The 23,973-nt window shown below is 42.2% G+C and overlaps 1 pseudogene across 1 annotated transcript; it reads right to left on the bottom strand.

Moving 5' to 3' along the window:
• Nucleotides 1-5,742: 5,742 nt before the first annotated feature.
• Nucleotides 5,743-21,144, bottom strand: LOC106578375 (ribosomal protein eL22-like 1; annotated as a pseudogene). The gene is made up of 7 exons (XR_014381602.1): nt 16,740-21,144; nt 13,276-13,371; nt 12,762-12,816; nt 12,309-12,354; nt 6,524-6,626; nt 6,222-6,340; nt 5,743-6,084 (listed from the first exon to the last, which is right to left on the bottom strand). The product of XR_014381602.1 is annotated as a ribosomal protein eL22-like 1 (transcript).
• Nucleotides 21,145-23,973: the final 2,829 nt, after the last annotated feature.

The raw sequence follows: 23,973 nt of genomic DNA, 5'->3' as shown, positions 1-23,973 counted from the left end.
TTATGTAGGCCCTAACAGTTGGTGGGTACAGTTTGTCACCATTATAGTTCAATTAATGTATTGTTTAGTGTTGTGTAGTTGCTTTTCTGGCATGAATTTCTTTTTTTTTTTTTGTCCCATGCTAAAATCGCCACTGGATCCCTGTCCTCTGTAGAGAGCAGCCAAGGACAGACTGGAAGTTATCGTAAATTCCGGACTATAAGCCGCAGCTTTTTTCCCAGGCTTTGAACCTCGCGGCTTAAACAATGACGCGGCTAATATATGGATTTTTCCTGCTTTCAATTAAAAAAAAAAAAAAAAACATTCTGTGACGTACTCAGTTTTTTGGCAGCATGAAGCTTTCATTAGACCAATGAAATTGCCAAACGGGTTAAGGTCAAACAACTTTTTTGTTTACTGTTTAGATTAAATCGAGCGCTCTCAAACTTCATCATTCTGATTACGGTAGTCATTTTGTCACCCTCATCATGGCAAAGACACGGAGAAATGCATATGATGCAGCTTTCAAATTGAAGGCGATTGATCTGGCTGTTGGAAAAGGCAAATAGAGCTGCTGCACGGGAGCTTGGTCTTAATGAGTCGATGACAGGGGCGAAAATCTGATATCAACTTTGGGGGGGACAATTACATGAAATTTTCTCAAGAGCAATTCCTGAGGGGGACACCAAAAGTAGTGCTGTAACACATATCCTACATTGTAATATGGTAAATGTATATTGAGGAACCAAAGAAATAAGGTGTTTGCCGTACTCCTAACTACCGGTACCCAAAACTACACAACTACTCACAACAGCAATACCATTGCCTTTAACAAATCTTAGTTCAGTCACCAGTTTAAGTTGAGAGTGGGGGTATCCATGGCATTTTCCAATAATGTTCCTATTTTACAAGTAAAAAAAATGGAGAACCTTTCATAATGTTGCCAAACAAAGACTCAACAAACTTACCTGAGACTCCCTGTCTCTGCCAGTCTGTCCCTGCATATCTGTCCCCAACTCTGCTGTCTGTGTGCCATCTGTTGCCTGCTCTGCCTAATGACATCATTGTGAAACATTTCCATTAGAATTTCATTTCTTTCTTATGAACATTTTATCAACTAGTCTTTGAGATATTAGGCTACTAGGGTTCTTACTTTGCGTTTTGGTGTACTGAAAAATACTCTGATGTCCGTCTTTTATTTTTCTGCCATTTTTCTACCTGGCTGGCTGGCTACACACACACACAGTGTGTAGGTTATTTACAGTAGGAGATGGGCTTCTATCATCTTATCTTTTATCATTCTATTTGGGCTTCGATCTAAAAGGTAGCTAGCAAATGTGAAACGGATTAAAATGACAAGAGTTGACAGCTGTATGAGTTCACCATTTACACAACATATGCTGCAACCTTTTGTAATTTTAATAGTTTGTTTCATATTGGCTGGCTTCCAACAATAGCTGAATTTGCAAAGCTAGCGAGCACCAATTCAGTTTCAGTGGTGTTTGCTATAATCTTTGCTACCCGGGTTAAATAAAATAAATAAATAAAAGTTCCCTTGCGACAATTTAGCTTTTGCAACGAGACCATTAAATATATTTAAGACAATGGTAGAAGAGAGTGTAGTTCTGTTCAGTTTGGACTTCAGTTTATCGCTAACCTTATCACAGGGACTTTGAAGCACTAACTTACATCATCTGCATGCTGATCTCGGAATAAATTGACGATAGCAAAGATTCCATCTTTGACGAGGCCACATAAATGGAATAGGTACTAGCTAGCTTAATAGTTCATATTTGCGCGCTAGCTCTGCATATTCAGCTAGTGTGTGTGCGCGATTGACTGGATTAACCTCACGTCAGTTACGTTCATTGAGTGCCTTTCAGACAGTGGCTACGACCCCTCTGTTACCTTGCCAGTGGATCAAACCATTGTGAGGAAAAGGGTGGGGGGGTCGCAATCTTTTGAAACTTAAAAATGCGCTATTAAGTGTCTACAATCAGCACAATTGCTTTCATTGCGTATTATTAATATTATTTAAATTACATAGTTATGTTTCAGTGATATATTGGGGGGGACAAATCATATTTTTCCCAGGATGGGGGGGTCGTGTCCCCCCCGTCCCCCCCGCGATTTCCGCCCCTGGTCGATGATAAGATGTTGGAAACAGCAGCGTGAGGAATTGACTCAGTGCAAAAAGACAACTAAAGCTTACTGCTAATTTTTTTTTTGTTACAAGCCGTGTTTCGTTAAAGCCTATTTATTTTTGTTACAAGCCGTGTTTCGTTAAAGCCTATTTATTTTTGTTACAAGCCGTGTTTCGTTAAAGCCTATTTATTTTTCTTACAAGCCGTGTTTCGTTAAAGCCTGTGTAAAGTTCATTTGTTTCAATGTACCGGTAGGCACCTGCAGCTTATAGACATGTATGGCTTATTTATGTTAAAAAAAAAAAAAAAAACATAAATTCAGTGGGTGCGGCTTATATTCAGGTGCGCTTAATAGTCCGGAAATTACGGTATTCAGAAGCCGGTTCATATGATCAGAAACATATATATTATTCATCAACAAGGAGCCAGCCTGGGCGTGTGTATCTGCGTGGAAGGGCCGGGGCTTTTGTGGCGCGATGGGTAACGATGCTTCGTGGGGTGTCAGTTGTTGATGTGTGCAGAGGGTCCCTGGTTCGAGCCCAGGTAGGGGCGAGGAGAGGGACAGAGGCTAGACTGTTACATGTACATGGCCCGAAATACTTTTGAAGAGATGGGAAACTCCACTGGAATCGTATTAACGCCCATTGTGTACGTTGCCCATGTTACCTCAATGGGCCATGCGGTGCATTCTGGGCGATTCTGGGACAAGGAGGGCGCTAGATCAAAAACCCAACATTATTATGAATTTCGTCGACAATAAGTACAGCATTACAAATCTTTTCCAAAAATGTCACATAATTAACTTTCTATCTATAATATTGTATGTCTTTGGAATCGTGATATTACGTACATTCGAGTAGAATAGGCAAGTTAATCAACTCGTACCTTGACTTTGAAAATGGATTGTGTAACGCCGAATGACTACGTGAACGCAATTGGTCGACAGTCTGCTGGGTGGACATTATACGTTCCTCCATTTATTGCAACTGGGATTTATAACTCCTCCTTTCTCTAATATCTCTGACATAGCTAACAGGACGAGCGCTAGCATAGCTAACAAATTAGCATGAAAATACGGTTAAAACCAAAATACACTTCCCGTTATGACAAACTACATGTTAATACTTTGTACATTAGTTAATACAAATCCTGTGACAGTTTGGACGGAATTATATATTTTTAAAAAGTGCTTTTAACTGGGCAAGGAGTGGCGAAGGATTTCCGATCTACCATTAATTCCAGAAAATGGTGCACAAAAATAATAGAAGATGGGGTGCAATATCGTCAACCAACCACAGGATGTCAGTCAATTACGCATTAATTAAACATGTCAATATAAATAAATGAAACTATAGATATATTTTACAGGAACTCAATAACATGAATTGAATTTGTGAAACTAACTAATTTGGGCAAACTTCCACAAATACAACAGGATATAAGTTCTTACTCTGTTACACAAGGGGTGTGTAGACTTTCACCAGGTATTACAGATGGACACACTAGTGGGATGTTGCAGGGTGAAATGGGCATTCCTGAGGCAGTGCGTTTTATCCACAGCAGATTAGAGAGCAGATCAGAGAGTGGGAAGCAGGACCAGATACACCCATGCAGCCACACACACACTCAGACACACATAACTAACCAGGTGTTGAACCCAGGTCGCCTCCAAACAAGCCGTTACTGTGAACGGTTCCACACACTAGTCTCCAACACGACAAAGATCACTAACACATTTACACATGGAAATATACACACTCCCACAGATGAAAGGGTGGGAACAGTCCCAAGAAAATGTTGCTCTGCTCCTGGGAATATAAAACATTTACTGACATTTACAGCCAAGGTAGACGATTATATTACATAACAGCTTTAGAAAATTCACTGCCAATCTAACACAAACACTATAAAGGATAGAGGAGCCAACTGCTACCACATAGTGAAGAGGAGCGGAGAAGGAGAGCTTCTCACCGTTTTGTCCAGAACATGAACTACATTACCAAATCATGGGCATTAATTGGTCGCCCCTTTGCTGCTATAACAGCCTCCACTATTCTGGGAAGGCTTTCCACTAGATGTTGCAACGTTGCTGTGGGGACTTGCTTCCATTCAACCACAAGAGCATTACTGAGGTCGGGCAATGATGTTGGGCGATTAGGCATGGCTCGCAGTCGGCGTTCCAATTCATCCCGAAGGTGTTCGATGGGGTTGAGTTCAGGGCTCTGTGCAGGCCAATCAAGTTCTTCCACACCGATCTCAACAAACCATTTCTGTATGGACCTCGCTTTGTGGACAGAGACATTGTCATGCTGAAACAGGAAAGGACCTTCCCCAAACAGGTGCCACAAAGTTGGAAGCACAGAATCTTCTAGAATATCATTGTGCTGTAGAGTTAAGATTTCCCTACACTGGAACGAAGGGGCTTAGCCCGAACCATAAACTGTCCCAGACCATTCTTACTACTCTAAATTTTACAGTTGGCACTATGCATTGGGGCAGATAGCGTTCTTCTGGCATTCACCAAACCCAGATTCGTCCATTGGACTGCCAGATGGTGAAGTGTGATTCATCACTCAGGAGAATGCATTTCCACTGCTCCAGAGTCCAAGCTCCAGGCGAGCTTTACACCACTCCAGCCGACGCTTGGCATTGCGCATGGTGATCTTCAGCTTGTGTGCAGCTGCTTGGCCATGGAAACCCATTTTAAAAAACTCTGGACAAACAGTTTTTCTGCTGATCTTTCTTCCAGAGGCAGTTTGGAACTCGGTAGTCAGTGTTAGAACTGAGAACAGTCTTATTTTTATGCGCTTCGCCCTTCAGCACTCAGTGGTCCCGTTCTGTGAGCTTGTGTTGCCTACCACTTAGCGGCTGAGCCGTTGCTACTCTTATACGTTTCCACTTCACAATAACAGCACTAAGAGTTGACCGGGGCAGCTCTAGCAGGGCTTAAATTTGGCGAACTGACTTCTCGGAGAGGTGACGGTGCCACGTTGAAAGTCACTGAGCTCTTCAGTAAGGCCATTCTACTGCCAATGTTTGTCTATGTTGACTGTATGGCTGTGTGCTAATTTGAAGGGGTGTCTACATACACTATATATACAAAAGTATCTTGGCAGCACAATGGGACAACAGGAAAACCACCTGAATCGGACTCAGTTCGGACTCAGTTCAACATACCTTATACAGAGTGCTGCTACAAACAGTTTGCTGGTTAGAAAGATTTGTTTAGGTTATAGTGAACTGAAGGCTGCGGAGACTGGGGTATCTACACTGGGGTCGGGTAAAGCAAAGATGGTATGGTAGGGTTTGTGCTCTGCTTATAGTATGATAATCACGTACTCCAGCTTCATAGAGTAATGCAGCAGTGAGGTTATTTATTTTCCATTGTAAACCTTCCAGTTTAGCCAGCATTGCCATTACCGGTCCTGATTTGCAGACTATAACAATATAACAGCAGGGCAGGATGCAGTAACACAGCGTCTGGTGACATCAGGTGGACATACTGGGAATTACACCAATGATCTGAGAAGTTCTGTGACAATCATTTCTCACTGAACTTCATACTCATGCAGTCATGAGTCATGCACCCACAAAATATTCAAGCAGAACACACCAGGGCTGTTTTGTTGATCTAATTTATTCTCCCATCAAAACTAGACATGATGACACACTGAAGTGTACAGTCTATCCACTGACAAATACAAATGTCTCTCACAGAAGACTTTCCCTCTCACAAACAAGTGACAAATGTGAGGGACTGGCCAGTCTCCAGTCCTGCATGCTGGGGCAGGTGGGCGGAGCTTGGCTCTATTCATCATTGTCCGACGACTCCTCTTCCTGGCTGATCTGGAAGTATCTCAGCTCGTAGGTCTCCTTGTCCGACAACACGACTCTCAACCAATCACGGAGGTTGTTCTTCTTCAGGTAACTGTGGACCAATGGGAGAGGAGGAGTTTGATGTCTAAGAAGGGGAGGAGTACACCTCAGACCTGTCCTAAAGGGTTGAGGCCAGAGAGTTCCTCAAACCTACTCCTAGTTAAAAAAAAAGGCACACTCAATGGAGTTATTAGTAGTAGACTATCGACACCAATAGCTTACCTCTTGGAAAGCTGGTTCTGTGACGTGGATCTTGTTTTTTTCAGAAGGTCGATCTCGACTGCATTTGCCAGATTTCCTGTCTTGCCATTGACTTTTACCCTCTCTTTGAGAAAGGTTTCCTGTTGGAAAGAGCAGTGACTAGGGAAGAGAACCCTAGTCAGCTAGGGAATGTTACCATAGTCCACACACAGAGTTAGACAAACAATACACAATGATGAAGCATAATATCCCTAGCCTGTTTAATGATGAAGACCATGGGCAGTAGCCCTATGGTGTCCGGTGAAGCGGGGCCGGTAACATACAAAGTTGGCAGAGTCCAGGATGCTGTCCTCCACAGGGTGGGTCAGGTCCAGGGTGAACCCCCTTCTTGGCGCTCTTGACCACAGTCTGTTTCTTGTGCTTCAGCTAGGGGACACATTCAGATCATAGAAATATAAAGGAGTGTAATGATTCTCTCAACGTCAGCAAGACAAAGGAGCTAATCATGGACTACAGAAAACGGAGGGCCGAGCACGCCCTCATTCACATCGACAAGCTGTAGTGGAGCAGGTCGAGAGCCATTCATAATGCACATTCACTAATAATATAGACATTATTTTACTGTAATAGAGGAGAAGTTGACCTTTCGAACCATACCCTGTTTATGTTTCAACTCCTCAAAATTCAAGCAGAGCAGACTATACTAAAACAGATGTACCAATGAACCAATTCTGGAAAATGCTCAGTTTGTCACACGCATTATGGTACCACATATCTCTAGCAGCATTTTAGTCAAATAAAGATTGTTATACTAGCTGTTAAGTCTTTTATAAATGTGCAATAAGCATAAAATAATTATAAAGGAATTGGCAACTCGTTCTCATTCTGAGAAATAAGGTAAGCCACTTGATTTAAACATTGAATATAGTGGACAGGCTAGCATGCTGTTCAAAGAGTTGGAGACAGACAGAAGGTTGTGTTCATAACAATTCAACTGTTTTGCCTTGCTAGCTGAATTCAGAGCTTGTGAAATTATACCTAGATCCAAGTTGGCTAAACTTGAAATCTAAATATTAGCTGGCTACTCACCAGCGCGTGGGCTTGTGTTTGAGAGATTGTTTATGAGACCGGTGTTCATTTTCTATAATGCCTGCTACATTATTAGTGAATGTGCATTATGAATGGTTCTGGTTAAATTTGTAACAAAAATTGAATTTTTATAGACAATCCTGAAAGCCAGATCAGTGATTATTGCAAAAAAAAGCAGGTACAACTATTTTGATTAACTTATTAGTGGGTCTTACAGTTGTGGAAGGTATATATATTCAGCCTCGGTATAATTACACAAGCTCTGAATTCATTCAATTATTGTTGACTGTTTAAAATACAGTGGATTTGACCTTTAAATTGTACAACAAAGATTAGAGACAACACACACATATATACTGCTCAAAAAAATAAAGGGAACACTAAAATAACACATCCTAGATCTGAATGAATGAAATAATCTTATTAAATACTTTTTTCTTTACATAGTTGAATGTGCTGACAACAAAAATCACACAAAAATAATCAATGGAAATCCAATTTATCAACCCATGGAGGTCTGGATTTGGAGTCACACTCAAAATTAAAGTGGAAAACCACACTACAGGCTGATCCAACTTTGATGTAATGTCCTTAAAACAAGTCAAAATGAGACTCAGTAGTGTGTGTGGCCTCCACGTGCCTGTATGACCTCCCTACAACGCCTGGGCATGCTCCTGATGAGGTGGCGGATGGTCTCCTGAGGGATCTCCTCCCAGACCGGGACTAAAGTATCCGCCAACTCCTGGACAGTCTGTGGTGCAACGTGGCGTTGGTGGATGGAGCGAGACATGATGTCCCAGATGTGCTCAATTGGATTCAGGTCTGGGGAACGGGCGGGCCAGTCCATAGCATCAATGCCTTCCTCTTGCAGGAACTGCTGACACACTCCAGCCACATGAGGTCTAGCATTGTCTTGCATTAGGAGGAACCCAGGGCCAACCACACCAGCAAATGGTCTCACAAGGGGTCTGAGGATCTCATCTCGGTACCTAATGGCAGTCAGGCTACCTCTGGCGAGCACATGGAGGGCTGTGCGGCCACCCAAAGAAATGCCACCCCACACCATGACTGACCCACCGCCAAACCGGTCGTGCTGGAGGATGTTGCAGGCAGCAGAACGTTCTCCACGGCGTCTCCAGACTCTGTCACGCCTGTCACATGTGCTCAGTGTGAACCTGCTTTCATCTGTGAAGAGCACAGGGCGCCAGTGGCGAATTTGCCAATCTTGGTGTTCTCTGGCAAATGCCAAATGTCCTGCACGGTGTTGGGCTGTAAGCACAACCCCCACCTGTGGACGTCGGGCCCTCATACCACCCTCATGGAGTCTGATTCTGACCGTTTGAGCAGACACATGCACATTTGTGGCCTGCTGGAGGTCATTTTGCAGGGCTCTGGCAGTGCTCCTCCTGCTCCTCCTTGCACAAAGGCGGAGGTAGCGGTCCTGCTGCTGGGTTGTTGCCCTCCTACGGCCTCCTCCATGTCTCCTGATGTACTGGCCTGTCTCCTGGTATGCCTCCATGCTCTGGACACTACGCTGACAGACACAGCAAACCTTCTTGCCACAGCTCGCATTGATGTGCCATCCTGGATGAGATGCACTACCTGAGCCACTTGTGTGGGTTGTAGACTCCGCCTCATGCTACCACTAGAGTGAAAGCACCGCCAGCATTCAAAAGTGACCAAAACATCAGCCAGGAAGCATAAGAACTGAGAAGTGGTCTGTGGTCACCACCTGCCGAACCACTCCTTTATTGGGGGTGTCTTGCTAATTGCCAATAATTTCCACCTGTTGTCTATTCCATTTGCACAACAGCATGTGAAATGTATTGTCAATCAGTGTTGCTTCCTAAGTGGACAGTTTGATTTCACAGAAGTGTGATTGACTTGGAGTTACATTGTGTTGTTTAAGTGTTCCCTTAATTTTTTTGAGCAGTGTATATATTTAAATCAAGATGTTATCAAGAATCGCTCATAAGAAAAATAAATAAAAGGTGAGCTATGAGTTTCAGGCATATCGCTCAGCCCTACTGCATCACCGGTTGGTATGGCAACTGCTTGGCATCCGACCGCAAGGTCCTACAGATGGTAGTGCGTATGTCCCAGTACATCACTGGGGCTAAGCTTCCAGCCATCCAGAACCACTATACCAGTCGGTGTGTCAGAGGAAGGCCCTAAAAATGGTCAGACTCCAGCCACCAAGTCCTAGACTGCAGGGCTCTATGCTGACCTTTTTTTCAAAGGAGCACGTGTGCGCCTAAATTGAAAAATGAAAGCGCACACAAAGTAATTTAGGCGCACAATGACAAATATTTGAGGTAATAAAGCTAGAATCCTTAATTTTTTGGGGCCTGGTTGCACAGCAAAATATTTAGGCGAATATGCGAGTAAAATGTTAAGAATTTAGAGCCCTGAACTGTTCTCTCTGCTACCGCACGGCTAGCAGTACCAATGCACCAAGTCTGAAAGCAACAGGACCCTGAACAGCTTCTACCCCCAAGCCATAAGACTGCTAAATTGTTAGTTTGATAGTTAACCAAATAGATATCAGAGTATCTGCATTGACACTTTTTGCACTAACTTTGACTTATCACATAAGGCCATAGCCATGGAGTCAACATTGGGGGGGGGACCAAATCTGTAGGGGGGTCTGGGGGTTGTTCTTTCCTTAAAATGGCTTGCACGCCCTGCAATCGTCCAGCCATGTTTGCGGCACCGTCATAGGTTTGTCCTCGAAGTTGGGAAGGAGGAAGGCCTATACGCATCATCACATCACATGCCATCTTGGCTATATTTTGCCCTGTCGTTGATGACACTTCGTAGAGTCCCAGGAATGATTCCTTTGGTTGTAGATATGCATATACAAAGCACAAACATATTGACTCCTGATCAACTCCTGATATATCCTGGGTGCATTCAAACATATTGACTAGAGGTCGACCGATTAATCGGCATGGCCGATGAACAACCGGTAATCTGCATTTTTGGACGCCGATTATGGCCGATTACATTGCGTTCCACGAGGAAACTGCGTGGCAGGCTGACTACCTGTTATGCGAGTGCAGCAAAAAGCCAAGGTAAGTTGCTAGCTAGCATTAAACTTACCTTCTAAAAAACAATCAACCTTCACATAATCACTAGTTAACTACACATGGTTGATGATATTACTAGGTTAACTAGCTTGTCCTGCGTTGCATATAATCGATGCGGTGGCTGTTAATTTATCATCGAATCACAGCCTACTTCGCCAAACGGGTGATGTTTTAACAAAAGCGCATTCGCAAAAAAAGCACAATCGTTGCACGACTGTACCTAACCATAAACATCAATGCCCTTCTTAAAATCAATACACAGAAGTATATTTTTTTAAACCTGCATATTTATTCATGTTAGCAGGCAATATTAACTAGGGAAATTGTGTCACTTCTCTTGCGTTTATTGCACACAGAGACAGGGTATACGCAACAGTTTTGGCTGCCTGGCTCGTTGCAAACTAATTTACCATAATTTTACATAACGATGACATAATATTGATGGTTGTGCAATGTAACAGCAATATTTAGACTTAGGGTTGTCACTCGTTCGATAAAATACGGAACGGTTCCGTATTTCACTGAAAGAATAAATGTTTTGTTTTCGAAATGATAGTTTCCGGATTTGACCATATTAATGACCAAAGGCTCATATTTCTGTGATTATTATATTATAATTAAGTCTATGATTTGATATTTGATAGAGCATCCTGACTGAGCGGTGGTAGCAGCAGCAGGCTCGTAAACATTAATTCAAACTTTACTGCGTTTGCCAGCAGCTCTTAGCAATGCTTCAGTCACAGCGCTATTTTTGACTTCAAGCCTATCAATTCCTGAGATTAGGCTGGCAATACTAAAGTGCCTATTAGAACATCAAATAATCAAAGGTATATGAAATACAAATGGTATAGAGAAAAATAGTTGACGCGTCATAATTCCTATAATAACTACAACCTAAAACTTCTTAACTGGGAATATTGAACCACCAGCTTTCATATGTTCTGAGCAAGGAACTTAAACGTTAGCTTTTTTTACATGGCACATATTGCACTTTTACTTTCTTCTCCAACAATGTGTTTTTGCATTATTTAAACCAAATTGAGCATGTTTCATTATTTATTTGAGACTAAATAATTTATTTATGTATTATATTAAGTTAAAATAAGTATTCATTGTTCATTCAGTATTGTTGTAATTGTCATTATCACACATAAAAATCAGCCGATTAATCGGTATAGGCTTTTTTTTTGGGTCATCCAATAATCGGTTATCGGCGTTGAAAAATCATAAATCGGTCGACCTCTAATATTGACTCCTGATCAACTCCTGACATATCCTGGGTGCATTAAAACATACTGACTCCTGAGCGACTCCTGAGCAACTCCTGACATATCCTGGGTGCATTAAAACATATTGACTCGTGATCAACTCCTGATATATCCTGGGTGCATTCAAACATATTGACTCCTGATCAACTCCTGATATATCCTGGGTGCATTCAAACATATTGACTCCTGATCAACTCCTGATATATCCTGGGTGCATTCAAACATATTGACTCCTGATATATCCTGGGTGCAATCAATGATAAGTGTGAATTGGACCACTGGCATTGATGTTATTTCCGACAGAATTTCTTTGACGATTGTATTGCCCACCAGCTTCAAAATGTCGTTTTGCATTTGGGGACTGGTGAAATCAAAGTGACCTTTCAGCCAGGTGGTCAGCTCTGCCTTGTACTTTAGAAGCTGGCTGAAATTCCCACTTTCCTTATCAACGCCTCGAAAAGCCTGACCTTGCCGCACCAAGTACTTCACACCCCCAACAATCTTCATAAGATTGCTTGATTGTATTATCTGAAATACACATAAGAAGCCATAATTAGAGGAATATCTCAGTTTAAATTAACATTAGGATTAGACTGCTGTTATGTCCTTATTCGGTCTTAACCGTCAATATTTGCTTCTTTTCTCACTCACCTCCATGTCACCTGCTCTCCCTGTCCTGTCGGCATCCTCGTGCTCTCTCTCTTTACTCTGAACGCACCAGTGAACATGAAAGAAATATTATCAGTAAACTAATGACTAGAAACAATGTTGATACACATATGGAGGCCAACAGGATTCTATACATTAGGGTTAGACTGTTGTGATGTCCTTTTTGGTTAAGAGTCTTAATATCATCGTGTTGGTGCTGTTCCTACGACATCATAATTAATGTTGCTCCAGGACCATCATTGCAACTGACCTGTAGTTAGTTGGTTACCCCAGTCCAAAGACAGAATATTCATCTGCCCCCCACCCTTTGACCTAACCCTAACCTCAATGACACCTGTGCCTAAACCTAACCTCAGTTGTGCCAATATTAATTATGACGTCGTAGGAACAACACCAACACAGCGATATCAGATCTGTCATCAATATTTACTCCTTCTCTCACTCACCTCCATGTCACCTGCTCTCCTTGCCCTGTTGGCATCCTCATGCTCTCTCCTTACTCTGAACACACCAGAGTGAACATTAAATAAATATTATCAGAAAACAAGTGGTGTTTCTTGCCATGATGTTCAGGAATGGATTACTAACCATTTCTGATCTGAATGGCAATGATTATTATATCAAGAAACATTGACTCATCTCTTGTACTACTGTATACTTCTATCATCTGACTGGTACTCATTTCCTCACTGCTCTCAACTTATTCTTCTTTCGTAAAACTGACTATCCTACCGATCCTCGACTTCAGCGATGTCATTTACAAAATAGCCTCCAACACAGTGCCATCCATTTTGTCACCAAAGCCCCATATACTACCTACCACTACGACCTGTTTGCTCTCGTTGGCTGGCACTCGCTTCATATTCGTCACCAAACCCACTGGCTCCAGGTCATCTATAAGTCTTTGCTAGGTAAAGCCCCGCCTTATCTCAGCTCACTGGTCACCATAGCAGCACCCACCCGTAGCACGCGCTCCAGCAGGTATATTTCACTGGTCACCCCCAAAGCCAACTCCTCCTTTGGCCGCCTTTCCTTCCAGTTCTCTGCTGTCAATGACTGGAAAGAATTGCAAAAATACTGAAGCTGGAGACTCATATCTCCCTCACTAACTTTAAGCATCAGCTTACAGATCATTGCACTCTGCACATAGCCCATCTGTAAATAGCCCACCCAACTACCTTATCCCCATATTGTTATTTATTTTTTGCTCATTTGCAACCCAGTATCTCTACTTGCACATTCATCTCCTGCTAATCTATCACTCCAGTGTTTAATTGCTAAATTATAATTATTTCGCCACTATGGCCTATTTATTGCCTTACCTCCCTAATCTTACTTAATTTGCACACACTGTATATAGACTTTTCTATTGTGTTATTGACTGCACATTTGTTTATTCCATGTGTAACTCTGTGTTGTTTGTGTCACATTGCGTTGCTTTATCTTGGCCAGGTCGCAGTTGTAAATGAGAACTTGTTCTCAACTGGCCTACCTGGTTAAATAAAGGTGAAATAAAAATAAAATAGTCTATCACAATGCCATCCGTTTTGCCACCAAAGCCCCATATACTACCCACCACTGCGACCCGTATGCTCTCGTTGCCTGGCCCTCACTACATATTCGTTGCAAAACCCACTGGCTCCAGGTCATCTATAAGTCTATGCTAGGTAAAGCCCCACCTTATCTCAGCTCACTGGTCACCATAGCAACGCCCACCCGTAGCACCGCTCCAGCAGGTATATCTCCCTGGTCATCCCCAATGACTGGAACGAATTGCAAAAATCTCTGAAGCTGGAGTCTTATATCTCCCTCTCTAACTTTAAGCATCAGCTGTCAGAGCAGCTTACCGATCACTGCACCTGTACACAGCCAATCTGTAAATAACACACCCAACTACCTCATCCTGATATTATTACTTATCCTCTTGCTCTTTTGCACCCCAGTATCTCTACTTGCACATCATCATCTGCACATCTATCACTCCAGTGTTAATGCTAAATTGTAATTATTTCGCCTCTATGGCCTATTTATTGCCTTACCTCCCTAATCTTCTACATTTGCACACACTGTACATAGATTTTTCTATTGTGTTATTGACTGTACGTTTGTTTATGTGTAACTCTGTGTTGTTGTTTCTGTCGCACTCTTGGCCAGGTCACAGTTGTAAATGAGAATTTGTTCTCAACTGGCCTACTTGGTTAAATAAAGGTTAAATAAAATAATTACAAATTCTGAGACTGCCCAAAAAAACTGATGAATGTCACTGCCACCCTTCCTCTTGCTCAGATGACACTCACTGTGAATGAAAGCTGACTGTAATAAAACCGCTTATACTTTAAATCAAACAAACACTAATTATATTTATCATAAGCAAGTACAGCTATACGAATATGCAATACATTAAAGCTACTACTGTTTACATAAATTACACATACAGCGCAACATAAATGATTGACACTTTACTCAGACTTCACTTGGGCTTTCTGACAAATATAACGTAATAAAAGACATTAACGTTAGTTGAATACGCCCGTGAGCACCATTGTTGGTCCCTGGGTGAATGTGCGGCTAATTAATTGTCCAGGTAAAAGAGCTATGATAGCTAACGTTAGTGATGGTTGATTGATTAGCACTCGCAAATCGGCCCGTTTTCACCAAAAACGTTTGTTTTCACTCCATGCAAATAGACACTTTTTTGCAAAATATTATTTATTTCCACAATTACCGTTCCAGCGCAAAACGTCGTGTTGACATTAAAACTATCACAATCCAGAGTGATATAGCCTACATAACACTCATATTACATTATTGTTTTCAAATGTTTAATACATTTGAAAGTAATGAAATAGAGAGACAGTAGTGTTTGACATTGACTGTACCTATCCACAGCAGTCGAGCAACAGCTTCTGCTTGGGTAAGGCAAAACTACTTGGACAAACCACACGCAGAACTGCAGTACACCGTAATATTAGAACCAGTAGTAATAATAAGGGCAATTTGTTAAGTTTAGTTATGATTACATTTGCTAATGATTATTCCGGACGGCGGTGCGTGGTTCCCTATCGTACCGTAGCAAAGTTTTTATATCAATATATTGGGGGTGACAATTTGAGCATATTTGAATATTGGGGGAGGGGGGGGTGCCCTCCCCTAATATATATTATGATGACGGCCCTGACACATACGCCGCAGCTACTGTTTATTATCCATCTTGTTGCCAAGTCACTTTATTCCTAGTGATATGTACATATCTACCTCAATTACCTCGTATGGGCTCCTGAGTGGTGCAGCGGTCTGAGGCACTGCATCTCAGTGTAAGAGGTGGATTCAAAAACAGTCCTTGGCTTGAATCCAGGCTGTATCACATCCGGGCGTAATTGGGAGTCCCATAGGGCAGCGCACAATTGGCCCAGCGTCGTCCGGGTTTGGCCGGGGTAGGCCGTCATTGTAAATAACAATTTTTCATAATAACTTTTCATGTTCAAAAGTGTGCACTCTCCTCAAACAATAGCATGGTATTATTTCACTGTAATATATATACTGTAAATTGGACAGTGCAGTTAGATTAACAAGAATTTAAGCATTCTGCCAAATTCAGATATGTCTATGTCCTGGGAAATGTTCTTGTTACTTACAAACTCATGCTAATCGCATTAGCCGACGTTAGCTCAACCGTCCCCCAGGGGACCCACCGATCCTGAAGAAGTTTAACTGACTTGCCTAGTTAAATAAAGGTTACATAAAAAAATAAAAAACACAGACTCTGAACTGGTACCCCGTGTATTTCGCCAAGTAATCATTACTAATTATTACTTTATTATTGCTATATTTGTTTTCTCTCCGCAATGTTGAGAAGGGCCCGTAAGTAAGCATTTCACTGTTCGTCTACACCTGTTGTTTACTGAAGCATGTGACAAATTCAATTTGAGCTACTATGGGTCAGAGAGCCATGACAAGCTTTCCTCAACGTAATGTTTCTCCTGAACCACGTCTCTCAGAGATTAGAATAGGGATCTAGTTTACATGATTCTGCTGTCCCCAGACTTGAGTACTGTAATAGCAAATTCCCCCTTTCTGATCGACTATCCAAAATTAGGTCAAACGTATTTATGTCATTGCTAGTGAAGAGGCTGCAAATTGCATACTTATATAAAAAGTGGTATCAATTGTGAAAACAAATAGCCATCTTGAATCTATGCTTTGAACTTACTTTACAGTAATTGCCATCTTTGAAACTGAACATGTGTAACGTTAACAAGCCACTAGCTAAACCTCGACTTCAAATGAATGGGGAGTAGTTTTATACTTTATTTAATAATATAAACCCAGAAATCACAATGAAATGTATTATACAGCATAATGTAAAGTAATTAACACATTTTGTTTAGTAAAAGTAACGATTAAAAAAAGCTCTTTTCACATACCGGTGCCATGTTGAGTGATCCGAGTATAAAGGAAGTTGCGCAGGCTCCTTACATAATATGGTCATGGTTCAGTGAATGGCATTCCAAATTGGAATGTGGGATATTCCACAGCAGGGATCGTCAACTAGATTCAGCCGCCAGCCGATTTTTTCTTGACCAGATGATCAGGGGACCGGAACAAAATTACAAATAATTTGTAGACTGCAAATTGACCGCAAGACGCCAAAACATATATGTTTGACTGAAACATAATCTTTTAAAACATTGCTTACGTTTGAGTATGATCACGTGTCTCTCTCTATTAGGTGTGAACAATACTTAGTAACAGATTTCTTGGACTAAAATCACTTGGAGCTGATTTCCTGGTGTTTTTTTTAAAAAGTTTTATGTCCAACCAAATAAATCGGAATATTATTTTTCTCAGGAAGCTTGCGGGTGCAAACAAAACTATCCCGCTGGCCGTCAGTTGGGGGACCCTGTTCTACAGTTCCATTTTCAGTATTCTGCAGTACACTTATATAATGGATGAAATACTATGCCATACATTTCAATTTTTATTCATAGATCACTGGTGTTGTATAGTTGTGAAATTCACCATTATCATTTACCATGAATGAGGTACTATATTTTAACTTTGCATCTATTGTGATAAATCTACTAATGTATTCTTAGTTAGAAAAGGGAGGCTTTCACTGGTTATCATGGCGTTGCCTTTTCTTTTTTTTGTTGTCTTTTTTTAATCCACTCCAAAGGCCAAGTTGGGTCCAAAGAGCAGCCAGACAGCACCCACCCAAACTGGAGAGAATAAATCATTGACAGCAGGGCCAGATTAAGAAATCATAGGCCCCAGGACTTTTTTTTTGTATTTTGAAATATGCAAAATACAGACAGCTGCAACCAACCATAGAAATATAACCCATAGATGCCAATTCCGATTCAAGTCAGGACTGTCATCCATTGCTACTGTACCCCTCGAGTATAATAGTCAAATTACCAGGATAAGAGGTTACAAAACCCTTCTATGGATTATGCCTATGGCCACAACACAACTGTAGGCATACCGACAACTGCCAAAATAAAGAAAAAACAAAGTATATATTATGTGTGGGGTACATTTTCCTGGCATGGTTTAGGCCCACATGTAGAATCTATGCCAAGGCGCATTCAAGCTGTTCTGGCAGCTCGTGGTGACCCAACACCACTTTATGTTGGTGTTTCCTTTATTTTGGCAGATACAGTATAAATACATACAGTCGTGGCCAAAAGTTGAGAATTACAAATATTAATTTTCACAGTCGCTGCCTCAGGTTGTATGATGGCAATTCGCATATACTCCAGAATGTTATGAAGACTGATCAGATGAATTGCAAAGTCCCTTTTTGCCATGCAAATGAACTGAATCCCAAAATAACATTTCCACTGCATTTCAGCCCTGCCACAAAAGGACCAGCTGACATGTCAGTAATTCTCTCATTAACACACGTGTGAGTGTTGACGAGGACAAGGCTGGAGATCACTGTCATGCTGATTGAGTTCAAATAACAGACTGGAAGCTTCAAAAGGAGGGTGGTGCTTGGAATCATTGTTCTTCCTCTGTCACCCATGGTTACATGCAAGGAAACACGTGCCGTCATCATTGCTTTGCACAAAAAGGGCTTCACAGGCAAGGATATTGCTGCCAGTAAGATCGCATCTAAATCAACCATTAATCGGATCATCAAGAACTTCAAGGAGAGCGATTCAATTGTTGTCTAGAATGCTTCAGGGCACCCAAGAAAGTCCAGCAAGTGCCAGGACCGTCTCCTAAAGTTGAATCAGCTGCGGGATCAGGGAACCACCAGTACAGAGCTTGCGCAGGAATGGCAGCAGGCAGGTGAGAGTGCATCTGCACGCACAGTGAGGCAAAGACTTTTGGAGGAAGGCCTGGTGTCAAGAAGGGCAGCATAGCAGCCACTTCTCTCCAGGAAAAACATCAGGGACACACCTGATATTCTGCAAAAGGTACAGGGAATGGACTGCTGAGGACTGGGGTAAAGTCATTTTCTCTGATGAATCCCCTTTCCGATTGTTTGGGGCATCCGGAAAAAAGCTTGTCCAGAGAAGACAAGGTGAGCGCTACCATCAGTCCTGTGTCATGCCAACAGTAAAGCATCCTGAGACCATTCATGTGCGGGGTTGCTTCTCAGCCAAGGGAGTAGGCTCACTCACATGTTTGCCTAAGAACACAGCCATGAATAAAGAATGGTACCAACACGTCCTCCGAGAGCAACTTCTCCCAACCATCCAGGAACAGTTTGGTGACGAACAATGCCTTTTCCAGCATGATGGAGCACCTTGCCATTAGGCAAAAGTGATAACTAAGTGGCTCGGGGAACAAAACATCGATATTTTGGGTCCATGGCCAGGAAAATCCCCAGACCTTAATCCCATTGAGAACTTGGTCAATCCTCAAGAGGCAGGTGGACAAAAAAAAAAAAAAAAAAATTCTAAACAAACTCCAAGCATTGATTATGCAAGAATGGGCTGCCATCAGTCAGGATGTGGTCCAGAAGTTAATTGACAGCATGCCAGGGCAGATTGCAGAGGTCTTGAAAAAGAAGGGTCAACACTGCAAATATTGACTCTTTGCATCAACTTCATGTAATTGTCAATAAAAGCCTTTGACACTTATGAAATGCTTGTAATTATAATTCAGCATTCCATAATAACATCTGACAAAAATATCTAAAGACACTGAAGCAGCAAACTTTGTGGAAATTAATATTTGTGTCATTCTCAAAACTTTTGGCCACGACTGTACACAAGTCTGTTGACACCCCTTCAAATGAGTGGATTCGGCAATTTCAGCCACACCCGTTGCTGACAGGTGTATAAAAATCGAGCAGTGCCATGCAATCTCCATAGACAAACAGTGACAGTAGGATGGCCTTACTGAAGAGCTCAGGGACTTTCAACGTGGCACCGTCATAAGATCCAACCTTTCCGAGAAGTCAGTTTGCCAAATTTCAGCCCTGCTAGAGCTGCCCCGGTCAACTGTAAGTGCTGTTATTGTGATGTGGAAACGTCTAGGAGAAACAATGTCTCAGCCGCAAAGTGGTAGGCTACACAAACTCACAGAACGGGACCGCTAAAGCGCGTAGCATGTAAAAATCGTCTGTCCTCGGTTGCAACACTCACTACCGAGTTCCAAACTGCCTCTGGCAATGGGACTAGCTGATTGAGTTGCGGCTGTCAGTGAAAAGCATCTAGATTCTAGATGTGTCTTGAGTATAATATTTACATGTTGCAACAAGGGGAGGGGTGTGGCAACGATATGGCACGTCTCTCTCCAGAATGCATGCGCTCAGCTGTCTCCTGCCAATTCTTGTGCATTCATTGTTTCATCCCATGATTTTGGAATGAGATGTTCAACAAGCAGGTGTCCACATACTTTTGGTCATGTAGTGTACTCAGTCAATTGTATACATTTTATATTTCCCCCCCCGACAACCATGTGGTCACCTGCTCGAACATCTCATTCCAAAATCACAGATATTAATATGGAGTTGGTCCCCCCCTTTGCTGCTAGAATATAGCCGCCACTCTTCTGGGAAGGCTTTCCACTAGATATTTGAACATTACTGCAGAGATTTGCTTCCATTCAGCCACAAGAGCATTAGTTAGGTCGGGCACTGATGTTGGGTGATTAGGCCTGGCTTGCAGTCTGTGTTCCAATTCATCCCGAAGCTGTTTGATGGGGTTGAGGTCAGGGCTCTTTGCAGGCCAATCAAGTTCTTCCACACCGATTGGACAAAGCATTTCTGCATGGTCCTCGCTTTGTGCACGGGGGCATTGTCATGGTGAAACAGGAAAGGGCCTTCCTCAAACTATTACTGAGTTGGAAGCACAGAATTGTCTAGAACGTCATTGTATGCTGAAGCATAAAGATTTCCCTTCACTGGAACTCAGGGGCCGAGCCCGAACCATAAAAAACAGCACCAGACCATTATTCCTCTTCCACCAAACTTTACATTTGGCAGTATGCATTGGGGTAGGTAGCGTTCTCCTGGCATCAGCCAAACCCAAATTCGTCCGTCAGACTGCCAGATGGTGAAGCGCGATTCGTCACTCCAGAGAACACATTTCCACTGCTCCAGAGTCCAATGGCGGTGAGCTTTACACCACTCCAGACGACGCTTGGCCTTGCACATGGTGATCTTAGGCTTGTGTGCAGCTGCTCGGCCATGGAAACCCCTTTCAAAAAACTCCAGACAAACAAGATTTTCTGCTGATCTTTCTTCCAGAGGCAGTTTGGAACTCGGTAGTCAGTGTTGCAACTGAGAAATCGTATTTTTATGCGCTACGCCCTTCAGCGGTCCCGTTCTGTGAGCTTGTGTGGTCTACCACTTCACGGCTGAGCTGTTGTTGCTCCTAGACGTTTCCACTTTACAATAACAGCACTTACAGTTGACCGGCGCAGCTCTAGCAGGGCTGAAATTTGGCAAACTGACTTCTCAGAAAGGTCGGATCCTATGACGGTGCCACGTCGAAAGTCACTGAGCTCTTCAGTAAGGCCACTCTCCTGCCAATGTTTGTCTAATGATATTGCATGGCTGTGTGCTCAATTTTATACACCTGTCAGCAACAGGTATGGCTGAAATAGCAGATTCCACTAATTTGAAAGGGTGTCCACATACGTGCGTCTATACACTACCGGTCAAAAGTTTTAGAACACCTACTCATTCCAGGGTTTATCTCCATTTTTTTTTTTTTTTACTATTTTCTAAATTGTAGAATAATAGTTAAGACATCAAAAATACGAAATAACACATGGAATCATGTAGTAACCAAAAAAAAGTGTTAAACAAATCATAATGTATTTTATATTTGAGAATCTTCAAAGTAGCCACCCTTTGCCTTGATGACAGCTTTGCACACTCTTGGCATTTTCTCAACCAGCTTCATGAGGTAGTCACCTGGAATGCATTTCAATTAACAGGTGTGCCTTGTTAAAAGTTAATTTGTGGAATTTCTTTCCATCTTAATGCATTTGAGTCAATCTGTTGTGACAAAGTAGGGTAGTATACAGAAGATGGTCTTTTACCAGATAGGTCTATGGTCTAAGTCCATATTATGGCAAGAACAGCTCAAATAAGCAAAGGGAAACAACAGTCCATCAATACTTTAAGACATGGTCAGTCAATATGGAAAATTTCAAAAACTTTTAAAGTTTCTTCAAGTACAATCGCAAAAACCATCAAACGCTATGATGAAACTGGCTCTCATGAGGACCCCCACAGGAATGGAAGACCCAGAGGATAAGTTGAGTTACCAGCCTCAGAAATTGCAGCCCAAATAAATGCTTCACAAATCTCAGCATCCACTGTTCAGAGGAGACTACATGAATCAGGCCTTCATGGTTGAATTTCTGCGAAGAAACCTCTACTAAAGGACACCAATAATAAAAAGAGACTTGCTTAGGCCAAGAAACACGAGCAATGGACATTAGACCAGTGGAAATTTGTCCTTTGGTCTGATGAGTCCAAATTGGAGATTTATGGTTCCAACCAGTGTCTTTGTGAGATGCAGTGTGGGTGAATGGATGATCACCGCATGTGTATTTCCCACCATAAAGCATTGAGGTGGTGTTATGGTGTGGGGGTGCTTTGCTGGTGACACTGATATATTTAGAATTCAAGGTACAGTTAACCAGCATGGCTAGCACAGCACTCCGCAGCGATACACCATCCCATCTGGTTTGGGCTTAGTGGGACTATCATTTGTTTTTCAACAGGACAATGACCCAACACACCTCCAGGCTGTGTAAGGGCTATTTGACCAAGGAGTGATGCATCAGATGACCTGGCCTCCACAATCTCCCAACCTCAACAAAATTGACATGGCTTGGGATGAGACAGAGTGACGGAAAAGCAGCCAAAAAGTGCTCAGCATATGTGGGAACTCCTTCAAGACTTGGAAAAGCATTCCAGGTGAAGCTGGTTGAGAGAATGCAAAGTGTGTGCAAAGCTGTCATCAAGTCAAAGTAACTATTTGAAGGATCTCAAACAAAATATATTTTGATTTGTTTAACACTTTTCTGGTTACTACATTATTCCAGGTGTGTTATTTCATAGTTTTGATGTCTTCACTATTATTGCACAATGTAGAAAATAGTAAAAAATAAAAACCCTTGAATGAGTAGGTGTAAACTATATACACTACCAGTCAAAAGTTAAGCAATAAGGCAAGGTTAGTTTTTTTTGGCCAATATACTACGGGTAAGGGTTGTTCTTACACCGCAATGCAGAGTGCCTGGTTACAGCCATTTGCTGTGGTATATTGGCCATATATCACAAACCCCTCAGGTACATTACTGGTATTATAAACTGGTTACCAATGTAATTAGAATAAAAACGTTCTGTCATACCCGTGGTATACGGTCTGATATACTACAGCTGTCAACCAATCAGTATTCAAGGCTCGAACCACCCAGTTTATAATGTATAATATATACGATATATATATCCTTTTTAGCTTCCTATTGGCCCCTCACAGGCTTGAGCCCTGTTAAGCACCTGCATTAATCTGACTGACAACTACAACAGCAAGGTCGTGGCTTTACTGATGTAATGGGTCTGTATTGTTGCCAATATGCTTACTGAGTGACCTGAACACACCAACCTTACAGTTCTTTCCTTTACCTAATTCTATATGTATTAGTCTAGTGTTAGACTGATCCGACTCATTGTCCAGGTTTCTGAGAGCATGCAGATGGGTTGTGTACAATTGTATGCGTGAGAATGCTGTGTGTGAGAAGAATATGTCATCTTCACACTGCAGTGGCAGGCATTCAGGCAGGGTGTGGCTCTAGCAGCCATACAGGCCTAGTAGGGACAGGGCTTCATCCTGGCTCAAACCCAGTCACTTCCACTCAGTCATTGAGTCTTAGCTGAGTCCTGAACACTGGCATATGCAGTGCTTTGCCTCTGTTTCAGCGTACTCTAGTCTGGGCAATGGGCCAGAAGGGCAGAGGAAGCAGCGGAGCGAGTACGTCACTGGGCATCAGGTATCAAACCCAGGCTGTACAAGTGCCTCAAAACAGCTATAGCAAACTGCCCTAAAGGATGAAGATCAAGCGTTCAACAGTGAGGCTTCCTCTATCAAAGACTACACCATTCTGCTTACCAGACCCAGAAAATAAGACAAATCCACATTACTGGATGTGCCAGTTGCCAGGGATCAAATTGATACACAC

Source organism: Salmo salar, chromosome 19 (genome assembly GCF_965601325.2).
Source record: "Salmo salar chromosome 19, fSalSal1, whole genome shotgun sequence".
In the NCBI taxonomy this organism is placed as follows: Eukaryota; Metazoa; Chordata; class Actinopteri; order Salmoniformes; family Salmonidae; genus Salmo; species Salmo salar.
The sequence above is the reverse complement of the archived record's forward strand: the minus strand, read 5'-3'. Positions and strand labels throughout refer to the sequence as shown.